General features: G+C 32.3%; 1 protein-coding gene and 1 long non-coding RNA gene across 2 annotated transcripts in view; both read right to left on the reverse strand.

Moving 5' to 3' along the window:
* Positions 1-13,816, reverse strand: part of LOC127850527 (transmembrane protein 19-like) — a 297,423-nt gene that overhangs the window by 99,960 nt on the left and 183,647 nt on the right. The window lies entirely within an intron of this gene.
* Positions 418-1,225, reverse strand: LOC127850528 (uncharacterized). Its single transcript, XR_008035338.1, has 2 exons — positions 900-1,225; positions 418-742 (listed from the first exon to the last, which is right to left on the reverse strand). It is a non-coding gene; the product is annotated as an uncharacterized LOC127850528 (long non-coding RNA).

The raw sequence follows: 13,816 nt of genomic DNA on the forward strand, positions 1-13,816 counted from the left end.
CAAATGCATCTTTAGTATATTGTTCGGATCTTTATTCTGGCTCTGAAATCAGATTCAGCTATTGTAGAACACTGTAAAGTTTTTATACAGCCAGGTGATTTTAGCAGATAAAGGTTTTAATATGTTTGATAAACTTCCATCTGGTGTCTCGTTAAACATCCCACCTTTTTTTTCAAGTAAAGGTCATTTTACAAAGAAGGAGGCTGAACTTTGCTTTAAGATAGGAAGGAACAGAATCCATGTAGAACGAGCCAATGAAAGGACTATGATATTTTAAACCATATTCCGTCACAATATAGGCATTTGTCAAACTAAATATTTCAACTATTATGTTGGCTTGTGAACCTTCAAGCACCACTGCTGAAGGAAATTGCTGATAAATATGAAATAAAATAGTATGTATTAATACAATTGTAAAACTGTATTCATATTTATTTGTTATTATTATCTCATACCATGTTATATGTTAACATAGACATATGTATATCAATAAAAAGTCAATATTTCTTACAAAGTTTCAAAAGGTAAATATGTAATAAAACATTCGAGCATATCAAAACACGACGCAACTAACATAATGATAGACACGCTTATGAATGAAACAAAGGGCAACTAGAGCTTTGTCACAGAGGTGACGAATACCCCACATGCCCCATTGACACAGAATATTTTGTATGTTGTCTTCACAAAAAACAGCGGACTCCATGCTCAATGTTTTAAACGCACTAAGTGACCCTGTGACCTAGTTTTTGACCCGGCATGGCCCATGTTTTAACTTGGCCTAAACATCATCTAGATACAACTTCTGACCAAGATTAGTGAAGCTCGGATGAAAACTACTTAAATTAGAGAGCGGACACCATGCTTAATGTTTAAAACGCACTTAGTGACCCCATGACCTAGTTTTTGACCCGGCATGGCCCATGTTTTAACTTGGCCTAGACATCATCTAGATACAACTTCTGACCGCGTTTGGTGAAGCTCGGGTGAAAACTACTTAAATTAGAGAGCGGACACCATGCTTAATGTTTAAAACGCACTAAGTGACCCCATGACCTAGTTTTTGACCCGACATGACCTATATTCGAACTTGACCTAGACATCATCTAGATACAACATCTGACCAAGTTTGGTGAAGATCAGATTTAAACAACTTGAATTAAAGAGCGGACACTGAATAAGGACCGACAGACTGACCGACAGACAGGCTCACTCCTATATACCCCCTTAACTTCGTTTGTGCGGGTATAATAACTCACTTACAATTTACAAAATGAAATAACACATGTGAGTACAAAATGCCATAATATCTCAATAGATATAACCACACTTAGATAAATGTCATTATACAGAAGGATTGCACTGCCTTTAATTAAAGGAGGGTAAGAATGTTTTGAAATAAAAGTCAATCATTATGGGGATGTTCATTGCCCAAGAATCATCTTTCACTCTACGAATGATCTGCATGTCTTTTGGGGTCCACACAATCAAATCACAACAATTTGTCCCCGTCAGGTGGAGTTGACCCTGATTTTGGTGACAGTAGTCATGGGTCTCTTTTAACATCAACCCTTCAGGAGATGATGGCTTTGAAACAAAAAATATATTAATGAATTGCTCTGTAAAATCAAAGACCAAAGGCAGCATTGCACTGGGTTGAAGTTTTAAGTTGCAGATTTAATTTCTAAAAAACCATTAAAGTTGTGTGATTCAATAAAGACCTTAAATTGATTTTAATGATAAGAAAAGAAATAAAATCAGTTATTTGTTTTTAATTGATCCTCTTTTTTTAAGCTGTTATTATATCAAAGGCATTTAAATGACTTTATTTAAATGAGATACTTTACCTAAGAAGATGTCTTTATTGGAACAGCATGCCTCTGCAACAATCATGTCCTTTGCCGAGAATGGGCACTTGATTTCTATGATGTCTGGTGACAATAGCAGTTGCCCATTTCGCTGCAATTGAACAGGTCCACTGTACTCCCCCTGAACGAGTCCATCTGGAGAGGCACCAAGGATACCAGACTGGTGAAGCCAAATACCTGTGATAGAAAAGCAAAATCATTTCTGTAACTTAACCCAAACAATTTACTCCACCTCATATGCTGTATGACACTGTTAAACATTTTTATCAAATTTTGCCTTGAAATAGTACTCAAGATGAACTGTGCTGATGCAAACATACATATACATCTTTATACTATGTTCTACTCTACTACCATCTAGAGTACATTTTCTTGTATTAATTTATAAACTAATGGATATAAGACAATTTATAATGTATCATTTTTTGAAATCTTGCATATGACAGTTTATTTTAAATGTTAAAAAGAATAAAATTGAGTATATGAGAATCAACTAAAATATATGTATAAAAATGCCTTTTGGTATTACAGTTACACTTCCTGCTTTGCAGTAGTCGTCTATGGCATTTCTCTCATGGGTAATGCCCCACTGGATAGGGGCCCGTTTTTCAAGGTTGTAAGCACTAAGAAGGCGTTTCTACAGAGATACCGTCAACCTATGGAACGTAAACAAGCATTGATGACAATTACCGTTTTTTGCACTTCATCTTACTAGAATTTTCAATGAAGAAAATCTAGTAAAACTTGTAGAATTTATCTAGATCTAAAAAACTAAAAACTTATCTGCTCTTCATTAATTAACTACTTAATTATTTACCTGTTGCATTTTGCAGCCGATATGATCTGTCCGAAGTTGGAGGCAGTTAATCTGAGCTTTCTTACTGCAGCCCACAATGCATTTTCCCTCTGGCCACTAGTCATAGATGCAGTCAATTTTATTTCTTCTGTACTACGCACTAGTTTACCCAATAACCATGTATGTGGCTGTGATTCTGACAGGTATTCGGGGCTCTGCAACAGGTCTTCAACCAATGGCACTGGCGCTGCCTGAGATGCTGGCTCCTCCGACAGTATCCAATGTAAAGCTAGAAAATAATACAATAAAACTTACTGATATGAATAACACAACTTTCGTCCCAATTGTCAGCATTCCTTGGTTCACCAGTGCAACCCCTTTTCCCACTCTCCATTTATCCGATATTTATACTAAACCCATTGCATTGAAGCATAAATGTCACACAGACTCAAGTGTCAATGTCAACTCAGAGAGCAGATACTGAAACATTTACAACAACTATTGCTTACATAAATATATAATATATAATTATAATTAGCACGTAAAACACACACATAATTTATTATGTGTTGTATACATTAAGGGAATGACTGTTTTGAACAGAGCCTTAAATAATCAAATATTGTATATGTATACACATGCCATTGACTGTCTTACATATTAACAATTTCACATATTCAAATACATAAAATCAAAGTTACAATGATTTGCAACAGAGATTTGCACTTAAAAATAATATCATTGCTAAAATTCTATCAACTGATAGCATTGGTGAGATTTCATCATCTTGGTAAAAAATAGGAGGTCTTACATAAAAAAAAACAATAGAAAGAATATAAATAAAACACTTCAACAAAAAAATCTAACAAATATGGGATCATAGATTCATACTAAATAATGGTAACATAGAATTTTTGTCAACACTGTGCCAAAAGGATACACATCATAATTGTAATGTTTAGAAACAATTTTAACGCAATAATGCTATTTTATCAAATAACATGACAATGAAAACATTTGTAAAGTTTCTTTAACTTTTAAACTCTCGAAGTACTTTTGTAACATACATGTATGAATCAATTATCCTATATAAACAATGAAACGGCTAGAATAATGTAATTCATGAACAATGAACTGGAACAGTTTGGCAACCTGTAAAACGCCCTAGCTTTCCAAGTTCGTTATATAAAAAGGACCTGTCCTCAGCAATAACACTCCGCTTAAGTGCTCTAAATGAAAATTGTTTAAATGTTTTTTTAAAATGTTTTCTTCATTTCAAAAAGGGGGTTCCGGTAATGAAGATAATGCAATAATATTTAATTTTTAAATCATAACATTTCATATTATGATCAGATATTCTGTCAAAGGGTCTCAAAAGGGTATACAAATTAATATTCAGTATGGTCATCAATATTTTAATATAGTACTAGTACTTTATTGTGCAATTATGTCATTAAACAATTTAATTTAATGAAGTGTGTCAATTAATATAACATTCATGGGAATATCAACATACTTGTATCCGGTTTGCTTTTCAGGATAAAGTTCACTCATGGTCACTGTAGCCTTTGGTGGAGCAGACTCAGTTTAAATATAAAAAACAGTGATTTATATTCTGTTTGAATCGAATAATGTATCAAATATGGACTGTATATATCCTACATATTGACATAAACAGCTATAAATTTACACAGTTTCAATGCTGTTAAGAAGTTTACATCACCTTATCAAGAATTAAAGTGTGAACCTTACTGTATAAACACATCCATTTAATGGTTCACTACAGTAATGCACTGGTATGCTTTGGTAATGGTACGCTAAAGACTGCATCCCAAAAGATAAATTAAAACTTATTTTTCAAATTTACCCAAACAATAGTGCTGCTGCTACATGATGGCATTTGTATTGCCCCATGGGACACTGGCAGGAGGTCGACTGTACAAGGCCATTATCTTCCTGATCAAGGCAAATCTACATGATGGCATTTGTATTGCCCCATTGGACACTCGCAGGAGGTTGACTGTACAAGGCCATTATCTTCCTGATCAAGGCAAATCTGCAGATAACACATTATTCCAAATGACACTTAAAGGGGCCTTTTCACAGATTTTGGCATGATTTTAAGGTTTGTCATTAAATCCTTTATATTGATAAATGTAAACATTGGATATACAAAGCTTCAGTAAAAAATCAAGAATAAAATTTTAAAAAGTAAAAAAAGTAGACCGCAGCAGGGCTCGAACCAGTGACCCCCAGAGTTCTGGAGAGTTCTGGAGTAAAAGCCAATTAGACCGCTTGACCATCGTGACAAGTATACATGAAACGCGTATTTTATACTTTATATAAGCAATCTTCGTAGTTTCACAAAATTAAACGACAACAACAGAACTCTCCAAATTATTCAATCGTTTCGCGTTGCAACGCTTAACAATTTTCGGGTTTTTAAATCGTCAAAAGATGCATATAATGGCTATATTAGACCATGGGAAATGTTCAGTATTAATGTTTCCTCACAAATATCATAAATAAAACGAAAACATATTAAAGCACTTTTTTCATAATACCAGTATATAAATGGATAATCATAAACTCATATCTTTCAACTGTAGGGGTCTCAATAACAGTAAAAAACGTAGAGATGTCTTTGATTGTTTAAAAGCAAAACAAGCACATATCTATTGTCTCCAAGATTGTCATTTTACTCCTGATATGAAAAATAAAATATACTCAGAATGGGACGGAGAATGTTATTTTAGTTTTGGGCAATCAAATTCAAGAGGTATTAGCATTTTGTTAAAAAAAACACTTACCAATCACAGTAAATAAAATTGAAAACGACTCTCTTGGTAACTACCTTTTATTGGACTTGACATATATGACACACCAGTTTACCTTATGTTCATTATACGGGCTTAATACAGATATGCCCATCTTTTTTACTGATCTCTTCAACAAGATTACAGATCTTCAAATTGATGATTTTGTCATATGACTTTAATTGTGTTCTAGACGTTAAATTACACATCCATTAATAATAATAAAAATGCAAGAAAAACTATAAATCTATTATTAGAGATAACAATATAACTGATACTTTTAGATATCTAAATGGCACTGCCCAACAATATACATGGAGAAGAGTAACAACACTACAGCAGGGTAGACTTGATTTTTTTTCTTACTTCTAATAGTTTGTCATCAAAAATTAGAAAATCTACAAATGATTCAATTTATAGATCAGATCACTCCATCATTAACCTAGAAATAAGTTTTGAGGATATAGCACATGGGAAAGGGCTTTGGAAATTCAACAATTCACTGTGAAAGGATATTGAATATTTAAACTGCATAAATACTTTGATAGAAAATGTTAAACAACAATATTGTATTCCAACTTACAACATAGACAATTTTGAAAACATAGAAAACAGCAACATACAGTTTGTTATCAATGACCAATTATTCCTCGAAACATTACTTATGGAAATTAGAGGGAAACTATCTCGTTTTCATCATATAAAACTAAACTTAACAAAAACCATGAATCAAATTTAATTAAGGAAATTGATAGACTTCAAAAATCATTTAATGAAACTAATGCAGACCAACTTCTTGTCTTACAAAATGAATTAGAAAACGTTCGGGAAAATAAACTTAAAGGGTCACTTATTCGTTCTAGAGCTAAATGGATAGAAGATGGGGAAAAACCCTCTAAATATTTTTGCTCACTTGAATCAAACCATTATACAAGCAAGTCGATACCTTTTATTGAATCAGAAAATGGTGCTAAGTTGATTGAACAAAATGATATTTTAAATGAAGCTGTTTCGTTCTATAAATCACTATACAGAAAAATGACAACGAAATGGAATATGATATAACAGCGGATTTATCTCATGTAAATATACCAAAATTGAATAAAGTTCAATCTGATTCATTAGAAGGACTGCTTAATATTAAAGAAGTATCCATAACGCTTAAACATATGAAACACGACAAAAGTCCCGGTTCTGATGGATTCACTGCTGAATTCTGTAAGGTGTTTTGGAATAAGTTAGGTCACTTCATAGTAAGAAGTATAAATTATGCTTTTAATACAAACTCTTTGCCCATAACTCAAAAGCATGGAATTATAACTTGCATTCCAAAAGAAAACAAGCCGAGATGTTATCTTAAAAACTTGCGACCATTAACCTTATTAAATGTTGTTTACAAAATAGCATCAGGTTCCATTGCAAATAGATTAAAAACAGTACTTGATATTTTAATCTCCAAAGATCAAACTGGTTATATAAAAGGCCGATTTATTGGGGAAAACACTAGATTACTTTATGATGTATTAAAATATGCTGAAGATAATAATCTACCTGGATTACTTATGACAATCGATTTTGAAAAAGCATTCGACACCTTGTCTTTCAAATTTATAGAAACAACCCTGTGCTTTTTTAATTTCGGACCAATGTTTCAAAAATGGATATCTATGTTCTTGCATAATACTATGGCCTCCAGACAAATAAATGGATTCTTGTCAAACACTTTCTGTATAGAGAGGGGCTGTCGTCAAGGAGACCCAATCAGTTCTTACATTTTCATTATATGCGCAGAAATTCTTGCTATTAAAATAAGGGAAAGTAAAGAAATAAAAGGTATCTCAATAAAAGATATTGAATACAAAATATCACAATACGCTGATGACACATCTCTACTTCTCGACGGGTCAGACTCATCCCTTAATTGTGCTTTAGATATGCTTCATGAATTTTCAATATATTCTGGACTAAATATAAACTATGAAAAAACTAATTTAATTTGGATAGGCTCTATGAAGTACTCGATCAATAAAAACAAAATACAAACTGATATGGGGCGCTTCTACTTTTAAAGTTCTTGGTATTGTGTTTGATGTTAACTTAGAAAACATGGTAATGATAAATTTTGAGAACAAAATTGAATGTATTAAAAGATCAATAAGTCATTGGAATCGTAGGATTTTGACACCGCTAGGAAAGATAACTATTGTCAAATCATTGCTTCTACCTTTACTTACTCACTTATTTGTATCACTACTAACACCAAAAATTGACACCACGAAAACAATTAATCAACAATTTTACGACTTCATTTGGGCAGGACCAAGCATAAAAGCTACTGTAATTGTTAAGGAATATAACGAAGGTGGGCTTAATATGATAGATATATGCGCTTTCGAAAAATACATGAAACTAACATGGCTCAAAAGATTACTGTCATGCGAAGGAAATTGTTATACATAAGTTAAATCGATAATAGATTTTAAAACTATGTTTAATACTGCCAAAATGTATGCAGAGAAAATATGTTCACACTCGAAGAATAAATTTTGGATTGATGTTCTTAAAAACTATGTATTGTATATTGAAAAGCTGCCTATAATTAGTTGTAATGATATCCTGGATATGCCTCTATTTTATAATCACAATTTTAAAATTAACAACAACCATATTTATATTAAAAGTCTATATGAAAGAGGCATACACTTTGTGAGAGATATTATGAGAGCGAGAAATTGCTTTATTTCCAAAGAATCTTTGGACGAACATGCCGGAACAAACACACATTTCCTATTGTTCCAAGGATTAATTAACATAATAAGTAAATATATTGAACATTTTGAAGACATGCCATTTTCTGATAATAAAACTCATGGGCCTATATTACCAACATACATAAAGAAAATAGTAACCAGCCCAAAAGAAGAAAAACATATTTATAAAATATTAATCCCAAACAGTGACATTCCAGCTTGTCAACAAAATGGAATTCAGAATTTTGTAATATTGACTGGAAAAACGTACATGAACTTGTGTTCTACCTAACTAAAGATACATATATAAGATGGTTCCAGTGCGGAATAGTCCACAGAATCTTAGGAACAAAATCTCTTATGTTAAAAATGAAAATTGTTGCCAATAATCTATGTACTTTTGTGAAAATGAAGTAGAACATATTATGCACTTGTTCTGGTATTGTCCATATTCCCAAGAAATTGTTAATGTTGTTGTTGAGACTATTAATAGAACAAGACCAAGTTTAACTATCCAGATTACATGTCAGGATCTAATACTTGGAATCACAACCCCAAAGATGAATGATTTGAACATTGTGTGTCTCGAAATTAAACGGTATATTTTTCATTTTCAGAAGAAAAACAGAATTCCTTCACCTTGTGGACTTGTAAATAGTATGAAACACAAATTCGAAAAATATAAAACCACAATTAACACAGATGATGAATTACGAGACTGATCCATTATACAAATATTTGTAGACATCTCCCTTAATGACACCACTAATCGTGACACATGATATCGTATATATAGACATTGATTTTCACCAATTTGTGTAAAGTCTGCATTAATAATATGAATGTGCAAATAAGTTTTTTGTTGTTATAATTCTTGAAATATTAACACTATAAAATGTATATGAATTAACGTTTATAACCTTATGTATGTTGTACTCAAATACATGTACTCTGTATGTATAAAATGCATGTATGTATGTAATATCTTACGGAATAGCTAAGTTAATGAACCCATCAAATACCTGTCTTTAAAATACTATGTACATGTTATGCTTGTATGTATGTATGTAATATCTTACGGATAAAATAAAATTATATCCACGAAAAAAAATTAAAAAAATAAAACGAAACTTTGCGAATCTGAAACAACTTTTTTCAATGATGTCAATTTACCAAAACGTGAAAAAGATCCCTTCAATCATTGTACATTAAAATTTATATCCGATTATTTTGATATCCGAAAGCATGTGGATTATACGGGCAAAAGCCCGCGAAGCGGGCGTTGACCGTTCATACATATGTAAATTTAGACATAAAATTACATCAGAATACCACATATGGATGCGTCTCAAAAAAATTTGCCACGCGACATATTTTTTCGCGATGCTATTTATGACCATGAACAAATAAAAAACACTTTGGCATATGCTCAATCACATGTAAATACATACCTCAGGAAAAATTATATCAATGACATCATAATTGTGTACCGAATCGCACTAAATATTATCGCATTATTTGTTTTTCTTCGCAACCGTTCCAGAATTAAGTCATTACTCAATTATCTCCCCTGAATACTAATCTTCAGTGGGTATAAGCCGAAGACTGGTTCACTACATATAGTGACAGTCTTTACCAAACACAATTTTCGTGAACACAACCCGTCTTAAATATATTGCCGAATCTCAGATTTCTGTCGAATTAATATGCTTTGATCTTTTCGATATCTTATTGTTATTGTTATCCTGACAAATCACAAACGCTTTAAAAATTTTTTTTATTTGTTTTGAAAATTATAGTTGGCATCTCTATTCTTCCAGTATTATCGCGGTATTTCAATAACAACACCCTACTGTTTATTTGTCAGAAATCGTGATGCATTTTCCATTCGCTCTCAGAAAGAAGTTGTACGTGTGATCATGAGCAATATTCTGGTAATTTGTTCTTGTTATCCATTAGAAACACATTTATTCACAAAATTTAAAGATATTCCGATCTAACTTTTTAGTCTTTTAGCTTTAATTTTTAACGTGTTTACACCTCGTCTGCTCGCACTTTACCGATAACCCGAAAGGTTACATATCACTATAATAAGTTTAGGCCTAAAACCACAAAATCCAATACCTTTGGATTTTCGTACATCAATTTTACGTAAAAAATCTTTCAGATTCGAAGTCAACAAAAAACAAGACATTTATCAATTGTCTGCATTATTGATCAGGTTTTAAAGGAGCCTTTTCACGTTTGGGTAAATTGACAAAATTGAAAAACAGTTGTCTCAGATTCGCAAATTTTCATTTTAGTTACGATATTTGTGTGGAAACAGTAATACTGAACATTTACCACGTTCTAAAATAGCCATTTTATGCATCTTTTGAGCATTTAAAAACCTGAAAATTATAAATAAAAATTTGGAGAGTTCTGTTGTTGTCGCTATATTTTTTGAAACTACGAGGATTACTTATATAGAGTATAAAATACATTTGACATTGTATCTGGAAGGATGTCCGAGTGGTCTAGGTCGTATACTTTTTACTCCAGGGGTCAGTGGTTCGAGCCCTGCTGAGGTTTCCTTTTTTTCTTTTTTTAATTTTATTCTTGATTTTTTACTGGAGCTTTTAAGATCCAATGTTTACATTTATCAATATAAAGCATTTAATGAAAAACTTCAAAACACGCCAAAATCAGTGAAAAGGCCCCTTTAAGATATTTGTTGGTTTTCCGTCTTTAGAAGCCGTTCTGCCAAGGAAAAAGCTGGGCATCACACAAGCCATTCTATCCAGCAAAATTGACAGTTTTGGTTTACAGAAATCAACAAAGGAGGGATTCCTGAACTATCAAAGTTTCCAAGCTATACACACAGTTATTATCTGTGGTGATCTTTATTGGTTCTGCTGGTTTGCTTGGATGGAACATGTGCGAACTTTTATAAAACTTGGAAAAGTCTATATCTTTCTTTCTATAAACAAAAATCAGCTATGGTATAATAAGATCAGATGTGCAAACAATGTCAAAGGGTTGATAAATTAACAATTTGAAGGCAATTATGCTGAAAAAATATTAAAGTTCCCACGCAAATTTAGTCTGTATATCGACAAGTGTCTGCCAATAAATGTCAAACTAGTAATACAAAACTTACTACAAGTATGTAAAAGCACTAAGTACCTGTTGTGATCATTTTTAGTAAGATAGTGTAATTCTAAACAGTAGCAAATAGCTTGTTTAGTAAATGCATAATGCAATTAATATGATTTCCTTTATATTGTGTAATAAATAAATTGGTGGTTACGTGTTAATCCATGATAAATGTTTGATGACTAGTACAAAACAAGCATTGTTAATTTTGTAAAAGGTAATAAAATAACACCACTTTGTAATTTCATATACGTAAATATTCGTTTACTGTAGGTTGATGACAGTGTTTTAGTATTACTTATTTTGTAACTATTATTTTATGTGCAAATAAATGATGTGAAGTGTTTTGTATCTCCACACAATACCACATACCTTTTTATATATGTACTGTGTTATGTGTTATTTGAATGTTTAAATAAAACATATGGATGATATAACATGATGCATTCTAATATTTGCATTCAAATTGTAACTATAGAGCTAAGTGTATGCAGTTTAGACTGTGATTTAAAAATTGCTACAAAATGGCTAGTTTTTTAGTGGCGACAAAATTTAAACTATTCAACAATAGTTTGCGAAAGAAAATTAGAAACCTGCCAGATACCTGTATTTATTGAATATTTTAATTGCGAAACAAGTATGTTGTTATGCTGTTACACATAATTATACATTGATAATAAATAAGAAGACAATTAGCGGTGTTAACGTTTCCCAACAGTAGAAATCATTCTTCTGATGAAGTCAGTGCTATACAGACGAAAGCTCCAGGTATGGCCTTCAATACGTAGTGCGTGATATTTGACAGTCTAAGACTTATTGGATTTAAAAAAATCCTGTCAAATTTGTCAATCAAAATTGATTTGACACATCACATGATTTTGATTATGTTAAATCAGTGTACTGTATGCTAAATGCAACTGCTTTAGCAAGCTGTCAAGTTGACTGAGACATTCGATGAAACAAACTGTTTCCGGGGTAGGGCCAGTACTTAGTGTCTATACGACGTACCATGACGTCGAAAGTCTACAAGACCTACTAGGTAGAAAGAGAAATGTACTTCGACGTACAATTTTCACCGAACCTTGAGTGTTAGCCAATCTGAAGACACCTTACATCTGTTGCTTTAAGAGATATTTGACATTGAACATTATTATTATTTATACCAAATTATGCGACTATCGATCGCTTACTCATACATATTGTGCGTATTTATTAAACATTATTATTATTATAATTCATACCAAATTATGCGACTATCAACCGCTTACTCATAGATATTGTGCGTATTTATTGACCTGGCGTGGCGGAAGTAACCTCTGACTTATGCATGTTATGGTTATCACAAAATACGACCAACGGGGAGGTTATTATACATAATTTATCCCGTTAATGTTTGGTAACTGTTTGGTTACCGTTGGGAATTTCCTACACAGTAATGCGCTTGACAGTCGTAATACTCCGCCCCACATGATCAATAAATACTCACAATTTGCTGAATAATTTTTATTTAAAAAGGTAACAGTTTAATCTTCTTAAAATGTGTATATAATCTATTTCAAGGCATTAAATACTTGAAACTTCTATGTGTGTTTTTTTGCCATTCTGATATTTTTATTTATTTTGTCCTCAATTAAAAGAGATTTTAAACATTTATTATGAATAAATCTGAAGGAAAAGCGGCTCAAGAGACAAATGTTTTGATTGGCTGTTCAGAAAATGTGTACGTCGAAGTACAAACATGTATGTAGAAGTACAAATTGTACTTTGACGTACAAATATATACTTCGAAGTGTATTTTATATTTGTATGTCGACGTACAATTATTGTACTTCGACGTACATTTCTCTTTTTACATTGTAGGTCTTCTTGACTTTCAACCCAAATGGTACGCCATAGTATGTTTTTAGGGTTATCTTAAGAATGCTCCCACTTAAGGGATCAATACAGAGACCTCCCAGTCCCTGTGACTAAGTCAGTTAGCAGACACCCCATCCACTATACCACAGCCACCGAACCAGCTTTAAACAATATATCAGGCACTGATGGTGCAATCTACAAGCGTTGATAAGATTAGCAAGATAACTATGGCGTACCATTTGGGTCGAAAGTCAACAAGACCTACTAGGTAAAATGAGAAATGTACGTCGACGTACAATATGTACGTCGACGTATAAAAATTGTACGTCGACGTACAAATATGAAATACACGTCGACATATATATTTGTACGTCGACGTACAATTTGTACGTTGACGTACATTTTTGTACGTCGACATACACATTTTCTGAACAGCCAATCAAAACACTCGTCTCTTGAGCCGCTTTTCCTTCAGATTTATTCATAATCAATGTTGAAAATCTCTTTTTTTATTGAGGAAAAGAATGAATTAAAATATCAATTGAAAAAAAAAGAATTAAAAATAAGTATCTACTTAACGGTATTTATTCTAAA

Source organism: Dreissena polymorpha, chromosome 11 (genome assembly GCF_020536995.1).
Source record: "Dreissena polymorpha isolate Duluth1 chromosome 11, UMN_Dpol_1.0, whole genome shotgun sequence".
In the NCBI taxonomy this organism is placed as follows: domain Eukaryota; kingdom Metazoa; phylum Mollusca; class Bivalvia; order Myida; family Dreissenidae; genus Dreissena; species Dreissena polymorpha.